This window comes from Sander lucioperca, chromosome 6, assembly GCF_008315115.2.
Source record: "Sander lucioperca isolate FBNREF2018 chromosome 6, SLUC_FBN_1.2, whole genome shotgun sequence".
Classification (NCBI taxonomy): Eukaryota; Metazoa; Chordata; class Actinopteri; order Perciformes; family Percidae; genus Sander; species Sander lucioperca.
Window position 1 is genome coordinate 33,175,773 of NC_050178.1, and position 25,942 is coordinate 33,201,714.

The 25,942-nt window shown below is 38.7% G+C and overlaps 1 long non-coding RNA gene across 1 annotated transcript; it reads right to left on the minus strand.

The window, feature by feature from the left end:
• Positions 1 to 877: 877 nt before the first annotated feature.
• On the minus strand, positions 878 to 24,699 carry LOC118495267. The gene is made up of 3 exons (XR_004897616.1): positions 22,307 to 24,699; positions 11,951 to 11,954; positions 878 to 888 (listed from the first exon to the last, which is right to left on the minus strand). It is a non-coding gene; the product is annotated as an uncharacterized LOC118495267 (long non-coding RNA).
• Positions 24,700 to 25,942: the final 1,243 nt, after the last annotated feature.

The following is a 25,942-nucleotide window of genomic DNA, read 5'->3' on the forward strand; positions in this document are numbered from 1 at the left end:
ACAGACATTGATGTACTAAGAGAACAGACAGCCTTATATATCTCTCTCTCTCTCTACACACACAATCGCATTAGCTATATCATACACGGACTCAAAAAAACAAACTAACCGTTGGTCGCTATTACGCTGTCAACCTCCAATCCAGCATCTAATTGACAACGACGTTGATGTTCGTCCTCGTCTTCAAGCAGATATTTGATTATTTGACTCGTCTGCCACTTGACAACGTCTTCAGTTGGAGCCATTGCTGCTCTCAAACATCTGACAGACCGAGTGCTGCGCGCGCAGCCGCAAGGACAAAGGCAAAGGTGCAGGTTTTTTTAAATATTTTTTTTTTTATAATGTTTTACTTTATATACACACATCATAGACTGTTAATATTATACAGTCTATGACATACATACATATATACATGCATGCATACATACATACACAGGGCATGAAATTGGCACCCGCCCACCCGCCAAATGCGGGTAACTTTTGTGATTGGCGGGTGAAACTGTCAATCTACCTGCCACATTGGCGGGTAGCCAATGAGAATTGAGTGATTCAGACTCGTAACAGTAAGCAGGGTACGCGGTTGCTTACGGGCCTGGTCCAATCAGGGGCCCGCATCACTAGAAGACATTGATTGACAGCCGGGGCCCCCTATCGCATTTTCATTACTCACACAATCCCAGCAGTCCCACGTGCAGCCACTGACCAAGCGGAAGTGAGAACGGGTCAAATTCATTTCCTAGTTTCTGATATGAAGACGAGACGTGTATGTGACTCGAACATCTCACATTTACCAACAAAACGTACAGCGAAAGACCGTGCAAAACATTTCAGACCGTCCTGCCAACATGTAGACATTTTAACATCAATGTACGCTGGAACAATTTTATACTCTAAAGTCAGCGCTGCTGTTTCAAATTGTCGGCTGCAGCGGGCGGGACTGCTCCGTTTCCCCCGCGACTGACGCGCACACACAATCACATACACAGACACACAAACACACGCACGCACAGACACACACACAAACGCACATGGTGGATGCAGGAAAAAACGCAGATGAGACGTAAAGGATGACCTAAATTGAGGACAGCTACGTTATTGTAAGTGCAATGATAAGTTAAAGTCCAATAAGTACTTTATCAAACCATATGAATGTGTGTCCCAGGCCAGGATAGGAAATTAACTAACAATGTAAAGATTAACAAGCCACTGACAATGACAGATATGTTCATATTTGATTCATCCAATAAATTATTTTGTGTCTTAAATCCACCAGCCTTTTTCATATTTTACCAACATTTGCAGCATCCTGAGCCTTTTTGGTAAAGTTCCTAGAAAATCTCAGCCTAGAGTAATTAATTAATAGTAATAAGTATTATTCTCCCCAAAACAAGTTTCCTTTTTATTTATTTTTTTATTTTTAAGAACTATACAAAAAACATTCATGTGTTATGGTGCGCATTCACCAGTGTTTGGTTGTTGTTGTGGTGTGCGTAGGCTACTCCTGATTTTGTCAGTCATCTCATCTCTTATATGCAGTGGCATAACGAGCCAACACCGGGCCCCTATGCAGGATTATCAAGGCGGGCTACCATCAATAGGACAGGACAGGATCATAGAGTCACAGCAATTCCTGTTTTTCACCTTTATGACGCAAAAAAAAAGTGGCTGGTAAAAAGTCCCTGTGGCAGGTGGATTTAAAAATCCACCTGCCACAGTGGCTGGTGGTCAAAAAAGTTAACTTCATGCCCTGTACATACATACATACATACATACATACATACATCAGGCTTGTGTACAATTCAGAACTGAATTGAGAATGACTAAATTTCAATTCTTGAATTTGAAGTGATGTCAAAAACAGGATCTAGAATTACAATTTGAATTAAAGGAAGCAGAATTGCAATTCAATAAAAATGTATTTATTATATATTGTAATTGTAATTTTGTGGAACATGATGGAACATGACTCCATTTCCCAGAATGCTTTACTTTAACCAAGTATTTAAAATGGTTGCCAAACAATTTGAGGTGGACATTTGTTTGAAAGCTTCTTTTCTACACAATTTGATGGTCAACACTGGACTTTTTAAGTTTCAGAAGTGCCGGCATTTGCAATTGCCCACTTATTCTGCACTTTATGTAGCATATTGTATTCTGTGTTCTTGTACTGTATTGAATGTGAAACTATTTGTTGTCTTGCACGCCTATGCTTTTCTTGGCCAGGTCGCCGTTGCAAATGAGAACCTGTTCTCAACGGCCTACCTGGTTAAATAAATGTTAAATAAAAATAAATAAATAAATTACAACTTCAGATTACAAATGTATATAGATTGGACACCTGTGTCAATATTGGTTTTCCATTAGGCTACTTAAAATGTTGACAATGTAAATATTGCTTGGAAACCTGTGCAAAAACCCAATAAAGATATGTAATAGATTGGACACCTGTAATAACTGCGACATGGAAACAATAGCAGGCCTAAAAGGTCATCTGTAATAGTTCATTTTAAAGAACCAATTCCAACAAGAACACCTGGAAACCACAGAGCCATATGCAAGCCCTGCAGTGCTCCAGTCTGTTTTTCCATCAAGGCTACTTCAAATTTCAAAAGGCATCTACAAGTAAGTTAACAAACAGACAGTCTTTTATTTTGAAAACCATCTCGTGATGGTATTATGCTACTGATATTTGATATCATCAGTGTTGGGGTCACTACTCAAGATCGTGTAATACACTATTCACTTTAAAAAAACAAAAACATAATGCATTACCTTACTTGTTATTCTCTATGGGTAGTAACTCATTACTCTACTCATTACATTACTGTAGTGCAACACAGCAAGAGCCTGGCAAATAGCTCATAAAGGGCTTAAACACACCTTCAAGTTACAACACAACAGTAACAGTATCATTAATGTGTTACATTACTCAGTTACAGCCAAATGTGATTATATTATGGCATTACTTTGTAAGGAGTTACCCCCAACACTGACTAGTTACGTGTAATGAAATTGTTATTAAATTACAAAATTAATGCAATTGTATTTAGTTGTATTACTGAGGTAAAATGTGTAATTCAATTAGTTACTAATCAAATTAAAGGGAAATTGCTTTGCATTGATAAAGTAATCCAAACCACATTTATTTATTTATATATGCTTCAAGGCCACCACCATCATACCCGTGCCAAAGAACCCTACTCCATCCTGTTTTAATGACTGAATATATATATATATATATATATAAAAAAAAATATATATATATATAGCTTGGAAGGGGGTCTCGCCCTGGGTGTAATTCAATGTAGAACCGCCACTGAGACTAGCAAACAGCTTTATCCACCAGGCTGTCAGGAAACTGAACTCTCTCCCCTCTCTACCCCCTCTCTCTGCCCCACCCAAAAAAACCTCTGGACTCTGAAGTTGCTGCTGTTTCTTTTTGTACATAGCATCTTTTTGCACAAAACTCTGGACTCTGAAGTTGCTGCTGTTGCATTTTTGCACACCTTTCTGCACTACCAGACCACATAATATAATAATGTTTGCTGCTTGTGACATTCTTGTGTTTTTGTCTTGTGATCTTGTCTTGTGATATTGTTGCCATTTATTGTTTTATTCTCCCTATCTGTTGAGCACTTTTTTTTACTCTTGTGGTAGGAATGTCTTGTCTTATCTGTTGTGCATTTTTTCTTCTTCACCGTGGGATGGTGAGAAACAAACTTTCGATTCCTCTGCATGTCTAGTATATGTGAAGAAATTGACAAATAAAGATGACTTGACTTGACTTGATAATGGGTAACTTATAACAGTAAGCAATTACATTTCCAAAGTAACCTTCCTAACACTGAATGTATGTGACATTCAACACATTCTTTCTGTTGTGTGACTGTATGGAATTTCTTTGAATTGCCATGAATTTAATTCCACTTTCTGTCATTACAAAACCAATTCAAATTCAACGTCCTGTGGGGCGGAGTCAATTCAATTCAAATTCCAATTCATGAATTGAATGAAGGCCAATTCTGAAATTCTGAATTTTGCACAAGCCTATATGTATGTATGTATATATATGTCTCTCTGAGAAACCCTAAGCCAGGCTTGAGATGGAAGTAAAGGTAAGACTTTATTATTAGACTATTTCTAAACTTTACTTGCTTATTTAAATAAAATAATTAAATATTAAAAAAAAAACCTGATTAGACCACTGATCACCTGAGGGATGGTTGGCACTTCCATAGCCTACTAGCTGTTAGTACATTTTACCTCCAGAAGATGGAGACATCTCCATTCTGATGATGTTCTTAGCTGAGTGCTGCTGCCCCACCCTGGTTCACACACACACACACACACACACACACACACACACACACACACACACACACACACACACACACACACACACACACACACACACACACACACACACACACACACACACTGTGACTGAAAATAAATTGAAGTTGTTCACCAAAAACACATTTACACTACATTTTTCCCATTCCTGATTATAAAAGGTGTCCATTGGTATTTAGGCAGGTAAAAGCCTGGTGTGCACACATCATGGACAATCAAGCAGCACCATAATCAGAATCAGGAAAGGGTTTATTGCCACAGTAAGACACACCTACGTGGAATTTGGTGAATGGTGCATATATACAAGCAAACATTAACATTAATAAGAAGTAAACAATAAATACAGAAATAGAAACAATCTATATAGGAAATAGCTGTTAAGCATAAGAAAAAGGAGGCTAAATGGGTTGAGTAGTGCCATAGTACCACAGAATGCATGCACACTAACAAGCTTTTTCCATCAAACTGATTTGGTTCAATAACCATCAGTGAGGTGTTTGTATATCTCCATCTGACAGTTACTAATCTAAAAGCTGAACCAACTCTTCACATGCGTGTATGCTTTTGCCTTTGCGCAGTGACCTGCAGTGTAGGCCAAACATAACAAATAAATAATTTAGTGTTGAGACAGGGGATTAAAAATGTCTTTTACTGTGTCATAATTTACAATCCTAAAACTAAGATTAATAATAACCCAGATTGTGAATTGTGTCACAAACCGACTCAGGCCAATTGGAATTAGTTCCTTAGTTGGAGTTCCTTCTAGCCAAGCCAAATAGTAACTTGGGAACAGCTTTGTGTCTTAGGGTCTGTCACCCTCTCTAGGTCCATATCAGTTAAAGGCAGGGTTGGTAATATTTCCAATATGCACTTTTTTTAAATGGTCAGCATTAAATATAGGTTTAGAGAAAAGACTGAAATAGATCTGTCATATGTAGATGCTGTAATCCTGTAAAAACGCCCACCAATCACTGCCTGCAGTCCGCTTGGAAAGAACCAATAAAATGCCTCCTTACTCAGCTGCTTGCACTCTACCCCTTCTGTGAACAAGCCTGAGCTAAATGCGCATTGTTGCCTCATTGCTAACATTAGTTGTTTGTTTTTAACATTCAATATGATAATATTAGCTGATTTCTTACCATTTAATGAGACATAAAGTAAAATTGCAGTCCTTTCTCGGCTCTGCTCTGAAGCAGCAGTCCTCGTGCACGTCTGTGTGTGGGGGAGGGGTTGGACGGCGCCTCGAAGAGGTGCTACTTTCAAATCTTGCTAGCTTTTCAACATTACCAACCCTGCCTTTAATATATTTTCACACTATTTTGTATTCCTCTCTCTCCCAATCACTAATTTCTATTAACCCACCTCCATCTGTAGAACTCTGCATCCAGAGTTCTACAAGTGTCAGACTTGTCTTGGACTCATTGGTATTTGGACTCGGACTTATCTCGGACTCAGCCATTGGACTCGCCAAATATTCTAGTTGGTCTCGACCGAGTCCAACACAGTATGCTTTTGTTGTAAAGTAACTTCCTCCTTCAAAACAAAACCATAGATGAAGCGTGCTCGTTCAGAAAACAGGTATTAGTTTAATTCAAAATCCATCTAGAACGGGCACCGAGATTGGTCGCCTGGTATACACCTGGCTGCATCATATACCTCAATCATCAGGTATCAATCATTTTCATTTTGGCCACAGACACAATGTCAGCGAGCACTTTGTACTATGAATTCTTCAGGACAAGTGATAAGTTCAAGAATGGAAACATTTCCATCTTATATTTTAAGTAAATAATGTGGCCTAAATCTTGTGACACTGTTGCCAACATCCAACCACAACCTTTCCCACTAACAGCACCAAAGACGCCACTTCGAATCAAATTGATTAAGACCAGATGTGGTTTTTCTTATCATATAACTGACCTGTTTTCTTTCTTCGCACCAGATTATGCTTATCTTAGTAAAAAGTATACCTTGTATTTGCACTACCCTGGCAGCTGCCTTGTTTATGAGGACTGACAGAGAAGAGGAAAACAATGAAAGAGCATGTTTCATCAACACATTGTCCTCTGGCATGTCAGAGAATTGGAAATTGGGTTGCCCAGTCATGCAATTCCATCTCTTCTGGAAATAATAAAGTCCTGATTAGGAATCGTGCACCAGGATATTCAGCGGGGATGTCGCACTCACTTCTGTGTTGTCTGATACACTAAAGTCACTGTGACGGCATACACACAGAAAATTGGTCACAGATTAAATAACCATCATCACAGCTAATGTACTGTACTTCCCAAATGTTAACCCATACTTCAGTGACAGATACATGAAGAGGTGCTATCAAACAGAACCCATGGGCGTGACGGGTTGTCATGCAATTATGTAAGATTAAGTATCATAAACTACATTATACATAAGGAGATCATAGGGGCTTTAGTTATTTGGTTTACTTGTTTGCAACATTATAACACCAGCACACAGATTTTTGAGCCTCTTCAAATGTGCAAATCTTTAGAAACTTTAACAGGAATAAATATGCTAGTGTCAGAAGAAAGTCCTCAGTTATGATGAGTTATAATGAAACCAACTATAAAGACCAGAAGTAAAACGCAAGGTCTCAGAATACAGATTTTGAACCTGATATGGTAGATAATGTGAATGTGCTTGACTTACAACATACATTGAATGAATAATGTTTTCATGTGATAATTTAATCAATTATTCACAGATCCTTAAGTGCAGTTGCTAAATGTTTTGACAATATATTGCTCTTACATTTAAAACTGATGTCTGAATTTGCCTTGAAAACCAGACATGTGCTTTTGCAAAGACATAAAATATCAATAATGCAAAGGTGCAATAAGGTGGAATGATGCAGAGTGACATGCCAGCACTGGAGACAGAACAACAACACCTGCAACTATTGATTAGGTATTTCATTACACAGAGCCAGAAGAGAGGATCCCAGCTAAGCTGAAAATAATTATTAGCCTCTCTTGACTGGCTTCTCTTTTTCTTTCTATACTCATTCAAAAGCCAAAGAAATTACTTCCTTTGGGTTCTACAATTACGTACATAAAAAAAACACCTATGATGTTGGCAGCAACGCTTCCACCATCCACTGTCAAGTGTCACTGACAGCCTCACTTGACGGTGGCAGATACACAGAGTTACAGCATGTCACGTGTCCTTACCACAACAAACTATTTTCCTGCTCAATTTCTCCATCAGCCAGTCTATCCCGGTCAGGGTTGTAGCACTTGAGTCCGGACTCGGACTCAAGACACTTTTCTGTTGTCTCAGACTTGTCTTGGACTCGTTGGTATTTGGACTCGGACTTGTCTCGGACTCAGCCATTGGACTCGCCAAATATTCTAGTTGGTCTCGACCGAGTCCAGCACAGTATGCTTTTGTTGTAAAGTAACATCCTCCTTCAAAACTAAACCATAGATGAAGCACACTCGTTCAGAAAACAGGTATTAGTTTAATTCAAAATCCATCTAGAACGGGCACCGAGATTGGTCGCCTGGTATACACCTGGCTGCATCATATACCTCAATCATCAGGTATCAATCATTTTTATTTTGGCCACAGACACAATGTCAGCGAGCACTTTGTACTATGAATTCTTCAGGACAAGTGATAAGTTCAAGAATGGAAACATTTCCATCTTATATTTTAAGTAAATAATGTGGCCTAATTGGACCCTTTCTTTCTACGATCTTGACTGTCTCTCATTTGGACCCGGTCTTGCCTTGGACTTGAACTTTTTTGGACTTGTGCCTGACTTGGCATTGAACCTCTTTGGACTCGGTCTTGACTTGGTCTCGACTAGTCCTGGTCTTGGACTTGTCTTGGACTCGACAAACATGGACTTGACTACAGCCCTGACCCCAGTATATATAGTCTTCAGTGAGTGTTAATTATTCGCCATGTTGTCTACTGTATGTTGTTTTGCTGCTCAATTTTCTTGTCTAGGCTGCCTGTCTTAGTTTTTTGACCATCAGCCAGATTTCTTTTTTAAATCTTTGGATTTGTTTGCTGACCCACTAGTTTCTTTGTTGAATCTCATGCTCACCTGAGCCTCAAATCACAGCATTAACTATTATGTTAGAGGAAAGGTTTCAGCATAAAGGTTTTTGCTTTGTGTACTTAAAGTATAGAGTGCTGCAGGGATGACGTATTTTTGTAGGCCAACCCGGAAGTTATCATAGCCCAGGTTCCCCTGACAAAAAGCCAATGGGCTTTTCCATTGGATTTTGGATTATTGCAGAAAATAAGCTCTTTGGCAAACAAAGCAAAACAATCTTCTCAAGTAAAACACCACTTTATGATTTCATTTCATTTCTCACAATTTAATCATTTATTGTCTCTACTGCGACTGCTCTATAGTGAGGAAGCAGTGCTGACCATCTGGGTAATATATTATACACAGAAGTTGAACCTTTTGGGCTACATGCACCACTGAGCAACTTTCATAGGAATGAACAGAGCTCTGCCTTGAACTCTGTATCCAGGTCTTATTATACATCCATGATCTGTGCTGTGTCTGTACAGTACGTTGACTGACTGCAACAGAATATATTGCAGGTCTTTATACCATGAAAAATCTCCAAATATAACACAACCGGACATGTTCCAGCAGTAACGTGATCAGAAATTGGGGAGAAGTTAACATCAGCAACCAAATTTACAGCTTTCCCTGGCGTTGGCATGTAGCTATATGTAGTTAACAGTGGACTGTATAGAGTATAGCACCACTTCTACTGTCAAAAATTACTTCTTAACCAAAAACTAGACATCAGGACATGTTCAGAGAAAATGACATCTGCAACCAAGAGTACAGGTCTCCCTGACATTAGCATGTAGCTATATGTAGCAGTACATGTAGTGTAAACACTGCAGTAGCTGCCTTCCTGGAGCAGATGACATATAAAATAATCGTCATGACGTCATGCCGAGCTGAGAGTAGAAAAAACTGTTGAAACCAGAGCCTTCAGAACAGTTTGAAATCTGAGGTTTTGGCTCACAGGGATTTCTTTTGAATACGTTTGCTTAATTATATAAAGCTTCGGCCTTGTTTAATATGAACATTTAACATTGTAACATTATAATTTAGATAGGACAGAAAATGCACAATAGGTCTCCTTTGCTGTGCTCTACACTGCTGCTACACTCAACCTGCACTCATTACCAAGCTTATATCCAAGTTCTAATGGTGCTCTGCTTATCACACAACGTAACGCATCATAAGAAGAGATTGTGTGCTCCATACCATGCCTTTTTGCTGAGCGTGAAATGCTATTCTTGCATTTTTGTGTTTTGTATGCATCCACTGTAAGTCAATGATTAGCCTGATTCTGATTCTGCTGTGTATCTAATATGTTCTTAGCCTGCTGCTGCACATCATATGAATTACTGGATTTAGATTCATCCATCTCAATTCATTAGATGGTGTATTCCCCTAGTTGTTGGAGGTTCTTAGTTGGGATCGGCCATATGACAGCTGCTATCTGGCCCACACATGGTACATTCCATATAATAGCTGGTGTTGAGATCTGGATCTATTGTGGCTTATTTTTTTGTCACTCTGTTCATTTTACATCCTAAATCATTTAGATCCTCTAACCACATATTGTCATACATCCTACCATGTCATATCCTTCTTGTTGGTACCTCAGATTGGTATTTTGCCTCTGAACTATATTTTGTTAACTTTTTTTCTGTGTTGTGTGTGAAACCAATACTGGTCCCACATTTGGGGATTTTCTCTGAGAATGTTTGAATGTTGTAAATATTTATTTATAAATGAGCATTATATACAGTATAATTTTGCTTTGTATTCCAATGCAGTGGTGACGTTGCAGCTCATTAATTATTGAGCATAGATTGGACTGATTGACAGATAAGTTACATCTACATGACAATTTACCCTAGATGGTAAAGTTGGAGGCTCATCCTTTTTTTAATTGTGTATTTTGGTTTGTTGACTCTCTGGAGGAAACAGATGTAGACTTTCAAGTGCATTAATTCATTCTCAAGAATTATAGACTTGTCTTCACTACTTGCTTGCTGTTGCTCTTACTAATTATCCTCTTCTCATCACAGTTTGCACATGCTCTCCTCTTTATATACGCCATAGACTTTCAGATAATTAGATAGAAAGCTAGGGAACTGTGGCCTATTGACCAATTAGGGTATTATATGGCTTATTCTTTGTACCCTTTTAATCCACAGTGCTGCTGATGAATTGAAAATACCCTAAAAACTCTAACTATGCAACTCTAACTAAAATATATCAGGTCGTCTTTGTATTTTTGGGAAAGAACTGCACACTGCATTGTTCTGACACGGAGATGTTTATGAACATTTATTTCTGTTGGTGTATATCTTTTGAGTAAGACTGTAATTTCTTTTTGGCTTCAGTGGTCCAGCTGAATACCTGCAGACACTGTGACTTCTCTGTCACCTCACATGTATTATGTTTATGATATATCCAGACTCACACGGAGTTAGTAGCCCTGAATGGGGGTGGGGGTTGGGGGGTTCGGGGGACAAAAGCTACTGCCCTTTTTGTCTGGTTGCGAGTGGCCTTTTCAAATGGCAAATCAAAATATTTTTCCTTATTTGTTGGCTGCAAGTGTCTAGCTGAAATATAAAAGAATGTCATAAATGATACAGATTTTAGCCTAAACTTTCTTTTTTTTTTTCTTTTTTCTTTTTTTTATACTTGATATTCAAAAGGTGGCTGTAAAGCTCGTCATGGGCTCAGTTTCAGTCAACAAACCACATTAGAGGAATATATGATGAAATCTGAGTAAAAGTTAGTTTAAAAAAAACTTTCTGTTGTATCTTCCGCATCCAAGAGTAGACAAAGACGCATTTAGAAAAAGGTCACCAGTTAATCAGGCTCCGTTGCTTTGGCAAGTTGAACACAAAACTTTATCGTCTTGTTACAGCGTTCCCTGTCAATTGTGATATCCAAAACTTCCACAAACTACGACTCCAGTACCAACTTGCATGGGGTTCTACCCTGAGGTCCTCTCGATGTATGCCATGCTAGACGCCCCCTCAAAGGTTGCACATCCTTACCAGGTGTGTGAATCAACTCGGCTGACTTCTCCTATTATGAGAGGAGCAGCTGCATGAAAACCCTTAACTCCTCACTTTATATTGCGCAGAGTGAAGCCAGCTCCCCTTACAGAGTAGCCTGACCTGGAATGATTTTATCTGCATTTTCTTTCACTACCTGCAGGCTGTAGCCATAGGGACTAAACTCACGTTTGCAGCAGCCACAGTCAGGAGGACAGAAGCATAGACTGTGAGATCTTGTGGTCACATTGAGTGCGGTGATTCATTAATCTTTATGCATCATTGAACTCCCTCAGGACAGCTGGTTCCCACTTATCCTCATTTTGTGTCTTAATCCAAAAAGACAGGCCTCTTTAGGGTGCGTCATTTGCATGTGTCATCTTTTTAGGTAGTTCAAAGTTCACCAGTGTATAGAACTTGGGCACAAACAAAGGACACAGCAGATATAAAACAAAAACTACAGTCTGTGATGGGCATGCATGCTCTTACCGTATTGGTCCGAATATAAGACAACCCTGATTATAAGACGACCCCTCCCCCCCCTTTTCAAGACTAATTTTTGGAAAAATACTTTATAAAAGCCAAATATTGTTTTCATAAAGAAAATTTTATTTGAAAATAATTCTAATAAAAACACATTGAATAAAACAAGGTAGGCTGTCGTTTTTAACATCTTTTTAAATAAAATATTTTCAATATCTTTTTAGATGAAAAGTGTCACATTTAAATTAATGGTAAATATTTCAAAGGCCTTAAGCTGAATGGCTCTGATAATGGGCATCCCATCATTACGTTTTTTTCTGTTCAGCTGTTAGTAACATTAAAATAAAATGGATTATCAATCATTTTACTTCTATAGTTTATAGCTGACTTCTCTGTTGGCTGTTGAAACAGTTGACGTCCCTTACGTTCTGCGACTTGCACAGCTGAAAGATAGACCCCGATTATAAGACGACCCCACTTTTTCAGACTTTTTTTTTTTCTCCTAGGAAAAAAACACCGTCTTATATTCAGAGTAATACGGTAATAACAGACTGACAACAGCATAGACAATCTGACAAACGACTGGGTGTGACTGTCGTCTATGCTGGAACATCATCCATTCATCCATTTACTAAACCTCTTGTGGGTAAATGTCACTGAGGACATATAGATGACAGATGTGGGAAAAGAGGACCATAAAGACAAACACAAGATAGACAAACTGCGACACCAAACGAGTTGCTTTTATATATGCAATATATTGTTGTCCTCCTTCGTGCGTTATGCTAATCGATACGCTGGCACCAAATATATTAATAAAACAAGGCGCTCTGAATATATTTCCCTGCTCCCATTGTCGCTTCTTCATGGCTCCTTGAGGTGGCGCTCAACACATGAATGAGGGAAACTTCAACATAAGTAACTAGCCAAAGAGGTTTTCAACGGGATGGCAGACAGCAGTTGGAGGAAAATAACTGAAGCCCCAGCCATGTCTAAGTCCAAAGTCTGGACCCATAGTTGCTTTATAGTTCTGTCATTTTGTGCTGCAGAATTGTGCTGTTTTCTAACAGTTTGGAACTGCAGTCTCACAATTGTTAATAAATAGTGAATAAAGAGAGAAAACCAGTTTCAACACGTAGCTCTGTTGTTTGGAAATTTGGAGTGCTGACAATAGCAAAAAAACCGAAAACAATCGGTGCTGCCTACACCGTGTTATCTCCCTGCTAGCGTTAGCACCCAACAGGCTTAAACCGGGCTTTAGCGTTTTAAGCCTCTAAACATGCTCAAAATGTCATTACAAGTACCTACCCATGTGCAGTGTCCGAATGAACACAACAAATCTGACTGCAGTAGATGTGACATAAAGGGATAAAAAGTGTGTTAATCCAGGCAGTGCACATACCTCTGTTTATTTCCTGTTTTCCGGCCAAGTACACACTAGTCGATTGTCGAATCCAATCCAATATTCCAGTCAAATTTGCTGTGTTCCCTCGGCAGGAATCACTGCACATGGGTAGGCACTTGTAATGACATTTCGAGCATGTTTAGAGGCTAAAAACACGTTTAAAACTAACCCTGTTTAAGCCTGTTGGGTGCTAACGCTAGCAGGGGATAACACGGTAGGCAGCACCGATTGTTTTCGTTTTTCTTGCTACTGACAGCACTCCAAATTTCCAACAACAGAGCTGCGTGTTGAAATCAACCGGAATTCTCCTTTAACCTTTTCACGGGCATTTTATAGTTAGGTCAGAGATCGTGATGTATCATTATAGGATTGTCTAGCTATATATTAATTATGGCAGAATTGCTGTACCGTGATATTATCGGTATTGTGAGCCATGTATTGCGAGGTACCCTGTGATTCCCACCCCTAGTCATAACAAAGGATTATCATTAGAGATGCACCGATTACAATTTTCTAGGCCGATTTCCGAGTTTTCATTGAGTTTGACCTGCCGATACCAATTTTTAGCTGATTCTGATTTCATTTTTTGACATTACATTTTACATTACATGTCATTTAGCTGACACTTTTATCCAAAGCGACTTACAATTGCTATATATGTCAGAGCAACTAGGGGTTAAGTGTCTTGCTCAGGGACACATTGGTTGATGTATCGCAGTGGGAATTGAATCCAAGTCTCCCACACCAAAGGCATGTGTCATATCCACTGCGCCATCACCACCTCTACCACCTCTTTTTCTAACCACTTTACAGCACACACAAATATTTATTTTCTATCTTTTCTTTAATAGAACATTTTACATTTTCCATAGAACATAGAACATTTTTTGAACAGATATCGATCGCTATAAAATAGAACTATATAAATGACTCCTGGTGTGGGAAATTCACACATATCTAAAGTGCAATGTTATGGAGGAACCATTTCCTTCTTTTCACATCCAATATCCAACTAAAGAAATGTGATATATTTAGCAAACTAAATGGGAAAAAGGGAAAGGGAAAAAGACTGTTGCTGTTAGGAGGATATCTAGCCAGTGGAGATTGCGTGTGTGAGTGTCCTTGAGAACTGTAAGTCATTTAACTTATGTTGTCAGCATGGGCGTCAGTTTGGTTTGAAATGTGCTGGGGACAGAGACGCATTCGGAAGTACATTTTCAGAAGTGCTGGGTACAATGACCCATTCATTTTTTTTCTCTCTTTCGCGCAGATCATGTTTTGAAAGACTGTCCTGTAGCTTACTAATGAATAAAAACGTGGTTTAATGTACATAAACAATGATCAATGATTACCAAATTTCTCTCTCATATTGCTCCTCATAACGCGTTTCTGCTTCACTTCAGCAGGGCAGCGGAGCGGCTGTGGGTTGACTCCCCACGGTTCTCATGGGGTTTATAAGTCATAACATGAAAAAGCTTAACGTGGTTTAATGTACCTAAACAACGACCAATCATAAAAACATTTCTGGTTCGATTTTTTGACAGTTTTCAGTGGTTATGAGGAGCAATATGAGAGAGAAATTTGGTAATCATTGATCATTGTTTATGGGTACAAGCTTTTTCCTCACCATAGGCACCAATGAAGAAGACAACGCTAATGTGAGATAACTATATAATTGTTGGATTTCGGTTTAGTTCTTTTGACAGGCGTAAGTGTTCATTACATGATATGGCCATGAGAAATTCCGTGATGATTGATCGTTGTTTAGGTACATTAAACCACGTTAAGCTTTTTTTCACATTAAGCAGAATGTCCCGACAGGCAGTGTTGTGAACAGAGAAGCGTGCAGCCAGTGCAGCAGCAGAGCGGCTGTGTCTGTGCCTGCCCTGTGGGGATAGAGATTGTTGTGGATTTTTTGGCATCTGTCACTCAAGAATTATATGTGTTATGGACTTTTTTTTAACTAAATTGAGCTCAAGGTTTTCCAAAAAGTGGTGGGTACAAAATGACTCATGACGAAATCTGGTAGGTACGCGTACCCACCATCCCCACCGAAATCGACGCCTATGTCAATTCGTTGTTAGCTGGTGATTTCGTTGTTTGTGTTCTTCACCTGCTAGCTAGGTTGCACGTGGCTGTTGCTTCGATATAATGGCGATTGTTGAACGCCCTTGCTCATGTTTGTATTTTATGTGCATTATTTACATGCTACAGTAATTACACTGCATTAAGATAATGTAATTAATAGTGGTTTATTGTTATTATTTGCTAGCCTATATATAATTCCTATGCATTGTGTATGGTAGCCTTTACAATGTTATTTATTTACAGCATTTGACCGGCATAAAATCGGCATATGTCAGACTGACCGGCCTGTCATGGCCGATCACGTGAAAATCAGCCAATTCCGGTCACCAGCCGGTCAGTCGGTGCATCTCTAATTAGATTACATGTTATCATGGGGGATTGGTCACTTTCTATAATCATGTACACATCTTAATCAGACTGTTGCTTTACACTTGGCTGGAGTCTTATTATTGTTAACAAGTAAGTGACTAACAATTCTTTTTAATCATATCAGTATTGTAAATTTGTGTTTGTGCTTGAAAGGACCCAACATACTCTTGTCTAATATTTCAAATAAACACCACTGTGATGCAGGAGTGTTATGGCCGACAAATGCTGCGCTCAATGTTTCCCAGAGGATTTTTTTCCAGCAGCGTTGCTGGAAGTGCGGAAGTTTTATCTTGTGCTGTCCGGAGATATTTAGCTTGTCCACTGTCAAGAGAAGGGCTTTAGACATATATACACAGTTGAAGATGTCAAATTACGTTTAATAAAATGCTTTTAAGACTTCTTGCCTCTTCCCCTTCTCTGGGATGAAAGGTGTTTGCCCAGCTGATTGATAATTATAGAAGTGATTAGTTCACTCATTTTTTAGGGTGACATTTCTGAGTGAGTTTACATTCAAAGTGAGGTGTTGGCTGCTGAGAGTGTGTGTTTAGAGCTCAGTTAAGGTGCTCAGGGCTTAATTCAGCTGAACATCTGTGATATTAGCCATCATTTCGACATCTCTAGCGACTCCTAAGTCATAACTGCTTTTTTGGCAGTGGTCAGATAATTGTTAACATCCCAGCTGCTTCGACCACCATCATCTCATTTTGTGGGAGACTGTAGAACAACAGCCCATTGAGTACGACCATGGAGCTGCTGCGAAAAAGGTTGAAGGCCAACCTGCTGTCCTGTGCCAAAGCACAAGTGTTTGTTGATGCACATCATGCATTAGACAACACCGTAAGGGCAAAGAGCGAATCTGGGTGAACTAAAATAGATGTGGCAAATCGTTTGAGGTGTCTCAGTTCTGTGAAACACTCCAGTGGCATTAGTAGAAGCCATGAGGAAAAACCTGGAGAGGCATTTGATATTAGAAGGGTTCTCCGTTAACGTTGTAAATTCATGTATCACATTAAAATAAAAAGCTGTAGACTGTAACATTTGGCACACCTGGCAATCACAAGCTACTTGATCCAAATACTGAAGGACCTGGTTCAAAACTATGAACTTAATGAGCTTAAATTATTGAGCTGATCAATGAAGTTTAAGTGGGAGAATGCAACTCGTGAAAATTGCGACGCGATCAGCTGGAGAGAAGACATAGCCATACAAGGATTTCTGTTGTTGCTACAAAAACCGTGTGCATCACATCCCAAAAGTGGATAGATGTTAAATAATTTACAAATCAAAGCATAAAACATTTTGGGTAACAAGCTTTTCTGGCTTGCAGAGGGTGAGCTGAGAATATTGATACGACTGTCTGTTTAAGTATAAGGCTACACACTGGCAGCTGGTTAGCTTAACTTAGTACAAAGACTGGAAACCGAGGGAAATGGCTAGCTCGGTCCAAACGTAACAAAATCTGCCTACTAGCACCTCTAAAGCTCACTGATTAACAGGTTATGTTTGTTTAATCAGTATAAAAACCAAAATGCAAAAACAAGCAGTAACTGAAGTCCACAAGGAACCTTTTATAAACGTTTTTTAAGGTTCCTTGAAGTGTAGTCTGTGATGTTGCCAGACGACCAGTAAAGACTCCAGAACGTGACCTAAATATTCCAGTGCACAAAACCAGGCTGTTATTTTATTTTTATAGATGAAATGAAAAAACATAAGATGTTAATTGGTGTGCTTTAAAGGTGGTGGTCAGTGATTTATTTATTTATTTATTTATTTTAACGTTTGGACAGAGCCAGGCTAGCTCTCTTACCTGGCTTCCAGCCTTTATGCTGAGTTAAGCTAACCAGCTGCAAGAGAGGAAATAAGCTTATTTCTCATAATGTTGAACTTTTCCTTTAGTGCACCTGTCTGTGACCACCCTCTGTCGTTTTAGTTGCAAACCACAACAGTAGACATTGTAGTGTGACAAGTAGCATTATGTTTCCAAAAAATAAGATGTTTTGATAAAGTAGTTGCATACCAGTTTTATTTTTTGTTCCTGAACGTTTGATAGTCCTTGACTTTTTTTTTAACCAGAGGTTGTTGTTTATGGAACAACACCTAAAAAATGTATTGTGCAAACAAATGCTTGGACTTGGACTGCGTGCATTTCACTTGCAGGAGCAATGCAGCAATAGGGCACTCACACAACAACAAAAAACATTGAGGAGAGAACAGTGGAGCACCTTCTTTTTATCCAACCATTATTTGGATAACCTTAATGCTCATTAGTTTCAGCCTGTCTGAATTATTCTCTCAGCCTCTGAGTAATACTGTATGGTGCAGTAACTTGTCAAATACAAAACAGTCCAAACTAAACTTTGGAAACTTATTTCCTCCTTGACCCAGGAACTAAATATACTCCATACATCTCAGTAGTATGTGTGTATTTCTTCCAGACGGTAAATTCCACTTGAAATTACACACCAGCCCAGTTAAATACCATGCTTTTTAGAAATAATTGTAAAAATGAATTGTTTGTCAGTGGAGCAACTAAACATGAAACAGCATTCAGTTTTTATGCACCACATAAACTCCAAGGACACTGCAGGTCTGCTGCAACTCTGTTCTTTTAAATCAAGACTGAAGACTTTTCTGTTTGACGCTGCCTTCTATTAAATCAAGTAATTTAATTTCTTACACTGCACTGTAACATGTATTCTTGTATTTTATATCTGTATTATTCTATTTTAGCTTATTTTTATTTTCTATTCTCTTTAATGTTTTTATCTGCTCTTAAAGCAGCCATATTATGCTCATTTTCAGGTTCATCATTGTATTTTAAGGTTGTACCAGAATAGGTTTACATGGTTTAATTTTCTAAAAACACCATATTTTTGTTGTACTGCAGTGCTCTCTCTCACTGCTGCAGATCCTCTTTTCAGCTGGTCTCTGTTTTAGCTACAGAGTGAGACCTCTTTTCTTCTTCTTCTTCTGTACTATCTTTGATTGCACTGCACATGCCCAGTAGCTCAGATGTAGATCATGTCAGCTAGCTAGCTCCATAGACAGTAAAAGAAAGGCTGACTTCGGTCAGTTACAAGGCAGGATTAGCTGGGAGACTTCTAAATGAGGGCGCACATGTAAGTAGTTCTTTTGTAGATTATGGTGAACTTGTGTGTGTTGTAGCAGTGCTTTGCTACTGAGAATGAGGTAGCATGCTAGCGTTAGCATGCTAGCGTTAGCATTAGCATTAGCATGCTAACGCTACGAGCTAATGGTTGCGGTTAGCCTGCTCGTTTCGGCTTGTGACGTCACAAGCCGTGCCGATTTTGAACAGCTCACCCAGAGACTGAAGGCAGGACACATTCAGAAACCGTATCTCACTCTAAACAGCATGGATGGATTTTTTTAAAAGTTTGTATAAGCACCAGAGACACAACATAACACCCCAAATCCCAGAAAAAGTGATTTTTTCATAATATGGGCACTTTAAATGTTTTATGTAAAGCACTTTGAATTGTCTTGTTGCTGCAATGTGCTCTATAAATAAACTTGCCTTGCCATACATCACCTGCTATGTTCAGAGCAGCAATACGCCGCTGTTAAGAGAATACTGTGTCAGCTGAAGTGAATCCATTTTTTTTAACATTCAGTTTTGGGTTTGATTTAGTTCTATGACAGCTGTCATCCGTTCCACCCCCACCACAGTCTGCTGAGACAAGATGTACAGAGAACAAGAACATAATGCAAACTGAATAATTTAAGAAGGACAAAACTTGTGAGCTGGAAAAAGTTTCCTCCTACTCTTGGTGGGGAGGAACATGGAGGACACTTGGAAATCCACCACTCTCATTTGTGTTGTACTTAGTCTAGATTACAACCTGCAAAGACAAGTTAAGAGCAATGATAAACAATGCAATAAAGTATAAGAAGATATTTGCATTTTTAAAAGTGTGCTTTTGTTTTATTTTTTAAAAGGAACCTTTTTCACACAGCATTTTATTTTTAGGTGTGTGTGTGTGTGTGTGTGTGTGTGTGTGTGTGTGTGTCATCTGATCCTGTAAATTCCATTGATTGACTCCATGATTTACTACAGGTACACTATAAGCATCCTCAAGAGCATAAATCTATCTAGAATCAGATTTAGGTAGTACTAAGGACTGAATGGTGTGGGCAAACATAAGCTTTCATTTAGAGATGTTGGTTATAATTCTGTCATCATTCTGCAACTTGCACATCTAACAGTGATTGTAATGACCTATTCAGACTTAAAACAACAGTAGTTTCTGTCTGTTGTCTCATCATCTACCCCTTATAAAGATGGAGATGCGAAATTATAAAGAGGGATGTTGGGGTGGGAAAAAAAAATTGAAAATCGTATTTAACGATTTTAAAAATTGATAATTGTTCCTAGAATCATATTATATATATATATGTATATATATATATATATATATATATATATATTAGGGCTGTCAAATCGCGATTAATCGTTGAATTAGTTAATCACGATTAATCGCATGTTTTATCACATTATTAAAATTCTATTATTTTGCATTTCAGAACTGTTTTTAAGTCCATATTAACAATGGGAAGCAATTATTACCAGTGTGTCTTGATTGGGAATAAAATGAATGCAAAGAAAGTGACTTTATGAACTTGATTTTAAGATTTGTATTTGTTTATTATATATTTAATCTAGTCACACATTTGAATCTAGAGTCAATATTAGGGTTGGGTATTGTTTGGTTTGGATACCGGTGCTAGAGCGGTACTTTTAAAACGGTACCGGTGCCTTAACGGTGCCTTAACCGATACTTTTTAAGAAAGTTAAAAAAAGAAGGGTACTAAACAGTTGGCAACATTAAAGAACGGCTTGTTTATTGCTAAGGCCATATCTGTTGAATGACAAAAACAACCACCAGATGGGAAAACGGCATTTAACAACAACTTTGAATGCACCATGAGGCTGTAAATTACCAGTTTCATTGAACTGTCTGTGTTTGCAGCTGCAGACTGCTACATCCTGGTGTTGAATCCTCTACAGTGAAATACAGACAAACTTTACACCGTTTAGTGTTAGCTGTCAGCATTGTAACCGTGTTTAATCCAGCTACTAGCTAGCGGTAGGCTAACGTTAGCTGCTGTCGAGTATAGTGTTAACTAGCGTCACGTGCAGCGATGTTTCTGTTGCCTGTAACGTCTGTTTCAGAGCATCAGAGAGAAGTGCAGACATATCAGTGGCACCAGAATGAGGCACCGAAATCCGCGTTGCTATTCCTGCAGCAGCACGATGTGTTACGAGGAAGTACGGCAAAATAGTAGCCTGTTAGGCACGACGCAAAGCCTGAAAATAAAATTAATAAATGGCGGCATGCGATTAATACGATTAAAAAAAATGCATTATGCTCGGCCCTTAATCACATCGCGATTACCGCGTTAATGCTGACAGCCTAAATATTTTCTCTTTATACGGTACTGCTATTGGCGTCTACATCATATGTTTCCAGCAAAACCAAAAATGCAGAAAATCTATATTATGTACTTATTTACAAATTAAATAAATGTCAGACTGACGTGATGTGCATTCTTATAGAAAACAATTATTTTTTTATTTATTTATTTTTTTTAGAAATGTCTCATGATATATTGTCTCTAGAAATTTATTAATTGAACTTTTTGTTTTTGTTGAAGATGGAAAAGAAAATCCCAATACTCAATACTATCGAATCACAATACTTCTAGAATCACAATACAAATCGAATTGGCACCCATGTATCGTGAAAGAATCGAATCGAGACAAAAGCATATCGTCCCAGTCCTATTACATAGATAGATAGATAGATAGTTTATTGTCATTGCATATCTCTACACAATGAAATGAAGATGGCATCAATCACTCACTTAGCAGCATAAAGACAGAAGGATAAAAAAGTGACAATGTCAGCAACAATTTTATATAAATAAATAAACAATATTAGGAAGTAAAATTATTTTTTATATGAATATTTAATATATTTAAAATTTAATTTTAATGAATATTTATATGAATAGATTTTTACACTTTCCTGTGCAAAGTTTAAGATTATATCCAAAATGTCTTATCCCTCAATGGGAGAAAAAGCTACTTCATGAAGCACTATGTTAGCCTTTGGTGGCTAAATTAACACTTTCTTGCATGTTACATTCCTACATGGTGATTTAGCCTCTAAAGCAAACACTAATACAGACTCTTATAACCTGCAGTTTTGTTTTGTAGGAATATCAATGTTGTGAAAGTGAGAATAACCTGAATGTTTGGGTTTACCTCAAGCAGTTGGCACTCAGCCCCTCTCAGCTTATCAGCAACCAGCAGCCTGACTCCATTTTAAAAATGAACTTCAGTGTTGCTGCTTTTTAAGTAACAAATTGGACACTGACATTGATATTAAAGTATAACGCTCCAAGAACTTTTATAAAAGTAGTCATTTTTTAATTCATTTTAAGTTAAGGCAGTCCAATACAAAGCATTTCACAACCCACCATATGACAATAATCATGTACAATTTAAAGGAAAGTAGGGAGTCATGCAAATCAGAAAACTGAAGAAACAGAAATAGTGGGATTAGACAAAAAAAGAATAATAAAAGAATGCGTTAACTGTAACATGCTAATTTTGCTACGGTTTGTAACCACTGGTGAGACAAATGTTTGGAGAGCCGGGCACAAGAGATAGGAAATAGCAAACAGTCCACAGAGCTTACTGCCGTGTTTGGCACTGACATGCATGTAATCTGTTTGGGCTGGTTCCTATTATACAGATGGCGGCACTCTTCGATGCCACCCCAAGAAAACATGCAGTCGATCCATCACACTTATAAATTTAGGGCGTTAAGAGGTCACCTTAGTGACTTAGACTACAGGAGCGATGGCTTGTCATACAAACTCCAAAAATAAATACATTTCTTCAATACAGCAATATTCCTAAAAACATATCCATCATGTACAATGAGCACTCCTCGCAAGGATAAAGTGCTGTTGGGATCTATATGCAAACCAGCTGTTCATACACTTTACATTCTAATAGCAGTCCACTCCATTGTTAACGGTTTCCCCTCTTAGACCACACAAAGATTCACAAGCACATAACTGTTTGCCATTTTGAACACCCTCAAATAATTTCATCTTATCCACCCAAGAGCCACACTTATCCACCTGAGCTGCTTTTTAATACAGGACTAAATGAGATGCAGTGACTGCCTTTCACATTGTTAAGGCCTTTAGTTTGCTACATTAGACATTTGAATAGAACCTTTTTAGCTCAGAATAATTCTGCCTCTGCCTCATTTTGTCAGTTAAAAAGGAAAGGACACCTTTTACAATATTTTAGCAATGTTTTTGCATTTGTTTACTCTCCACACCAATGAGGGACACATGAAGGTTAAGTAGTAAACAAAATGGAGTGAAACTGGAACAATGATACTAAAAAGAACAATGGCTGCGGGGAAAGAGTGACAAAGATGGAAAAAGTTGAAGTAAGATTTAGAATTAGTTTGTGTCTATGTAATGCTAAAAAAAAAAGACACAAACAAGGTACAGCCATGCTAGCAGCTCTGTGAGGCTGCACTTGCTTTGAGCTGAATGTTAACATCAACATGCTGTGTCAGTGCTGGAGTATTGTCTGGCTGCATGAGTAAACATTCTGGTATAGGGGGAAAAAAACCTTTTGGGTCGTTTGTATATCTTTTAAACCAATCACAATCGTCTTGGGCAGCGCTAAGCCCAGGATGCAGCAATGGCGCTGCTGTTTAGCGGGTAATTTTAATCATGTTAACCATCTTACTTTAGTGCGTTAGCATTCTAACAGTTGAAATTGTCTGAACCCAAATTGCATGACAATCGATCCAGTAGTTGTGGAGACATTTCAGTCTGGACCAAAGTGGTGGAATGTCTGACATTGGCATCCTCACAGGCTCACTGCTATCGTGGCAAACAATTCAAACTTAGTAAAAGAAGAAACTGCAAGCCATGGAAATACCCTTTTTTATGCAACATGTGTATGTCTGCCTTCAATTTTAGCCTTCTTTTGTCTATTGCATTCTTTTATTATTAGGGTGTCCTGTTCCTTTAGTACAAAGCCTAAAGTTGAAAGGCGAATTATGTGCCTAGTGGACTAGCACTATACACAGTGCCTAGTCACTATACACAGTGAGAGAAAAAAAACACTGGGAAAAAACTGTCACTGCAACTTGAGCATAAATACTGTGTGATTTGTCAGATTACAGGCGTGATGGCAGAATATTTGAGTGTTACATTGTATTCTGTACTTTTATCAAAAACTCTCCTCCTTGTGGATGTTATATCCTAGTCCTACTTATGAACCCTGTGTGCCTACTGATTATATTCCTTAATTTTCTCAAATTTTTCAGAATGATCTCTGCATTATTGTAAGGCGACACATCATAGGACTGTCAGGGCTTGTTGTTGCATCATTATGCAAGGATGCATCTCAAATGACAAGCTTTGTTACTGATGCGTTAAAATTGGATTTTCTACTTGAAAGCCAGTTTTTTTTTTTTTGTTTCTTAACACTAACCTGACATTACAGATGGCAGGAGGCTACAGAAAGCCAATCCAAGATTGGCACAAAAGGATCCCTCCTTCCCCTGTGGTATAGACAGATTGTTAATGTAATGTGTTTACAAATGAAAGAATTACTTATGCACTGAATATAATGAACATAAATCCTAAAGCCCTGTAGACCACTTGTGAACTGTCTCCCACCAGAGACTTGTAATAAACTGCTGCAAGGACCGGGCTGTATGAAAAGTAAATCTCCAGTGAGGAACACTGGCTATGATAGTACCGACTTACAGTGTGAAGTCTGTGACCACGGAGGTTATGTGGCTGCTGATGCGTGGCTGCTGGGGGCTTACAGATTTCCACTGACATGGGAGTCTCTGGGCCTCATGTATTAACGCTTTTGTGCCCACTTCAGGCGTATTTGTTTCGCAACGTGCGCGTAAAAGCACGGCGAGGTATAACATGCCGCACTGAGGTAAACGCACAGAATGCCTGTCGCGGGAACTGAAAATGGCAAATTGCGCTTTTCCGTGTCATGCATATGCATTCACAGGAGGGTCAAAGGGAAAGTGGGAGTTTTCCATAAAGAAATGGGAGGGGAAGCGTAAAGTGCGCCTAATTATGTATTCCGCGGTATGTACAAAAACCTCCCGTAACAGCGGTGAAAATTGTCCGCCTCTTAAACGCAGGTGTAAACCAGCCGCATGCGGGTTTCCTCGCATATGCTGCCTGGTGAAATGGCAGCAGTAATCCGAGCAAGACGAAGACATAGGTCAAGGAGACGAGCTGAAAGGATTTTTGCCAAAAGGATCACACTTTTTCAGTTGAGTGAACACGAAATCATTAAGCGTTACAGATTAAGCAGCCATGCAATATTACAGTTAGGCTACTGGAAGAAATCAAAGATGACATCGAATCTCCAACTCAGCGTTCACATTCTATTCCAGCAGTTGTTAAACTCCTCCATACATTCCAAATATCGGCATCCGAATCATTTCAAACAGTCATAGCATCAGCAGTGGGAATATCGCAATCTGCACTTAGCCGTATCATAGCACGTAGTACTTAACGCTTTGCTACAGCGCAATTTACGGTATAGTGGGCGGAGAAAGGTGCTGATTACCCGATGAACTGCAGGTTTGGTAAATACGACGTAAAGTGAAGTATCACAGCGTGCGCTTTCTGCGGGTTGGCCATGGCGCTGATAACGCTACGTTTGCATATGTACGTACATGAGGGACTCTGTGTTGCAGAGGTGGTGTGTTTGGTATTGTATCAGGGTCGGGTTAACTTCCTACTGGTCCCTGGGGCAAAAATTAGATATGGCCCCAATTAATCACTATGTCCCTTTGGTTCCCCCAAATCCTTTTGCAACATAAACCAACCTGTGTTCCTGCATTGGAGTTCTACCTTTCCCCCTTGTTTGCTGTGTTTCAGTTTGTGATATTTTGATAAAATACACATTTGTTTTATTAATATGTAGCATATACGCATCAATGTATGCATCAACCAAAAAGGGAAAGTTATAGATTTTGACACAGTGCCTCTCTACATGATAGAGCTACATGACCTATAATTAGTCAAACAAAGTAATGTGGAGCAGTTGCCCGCTATAAA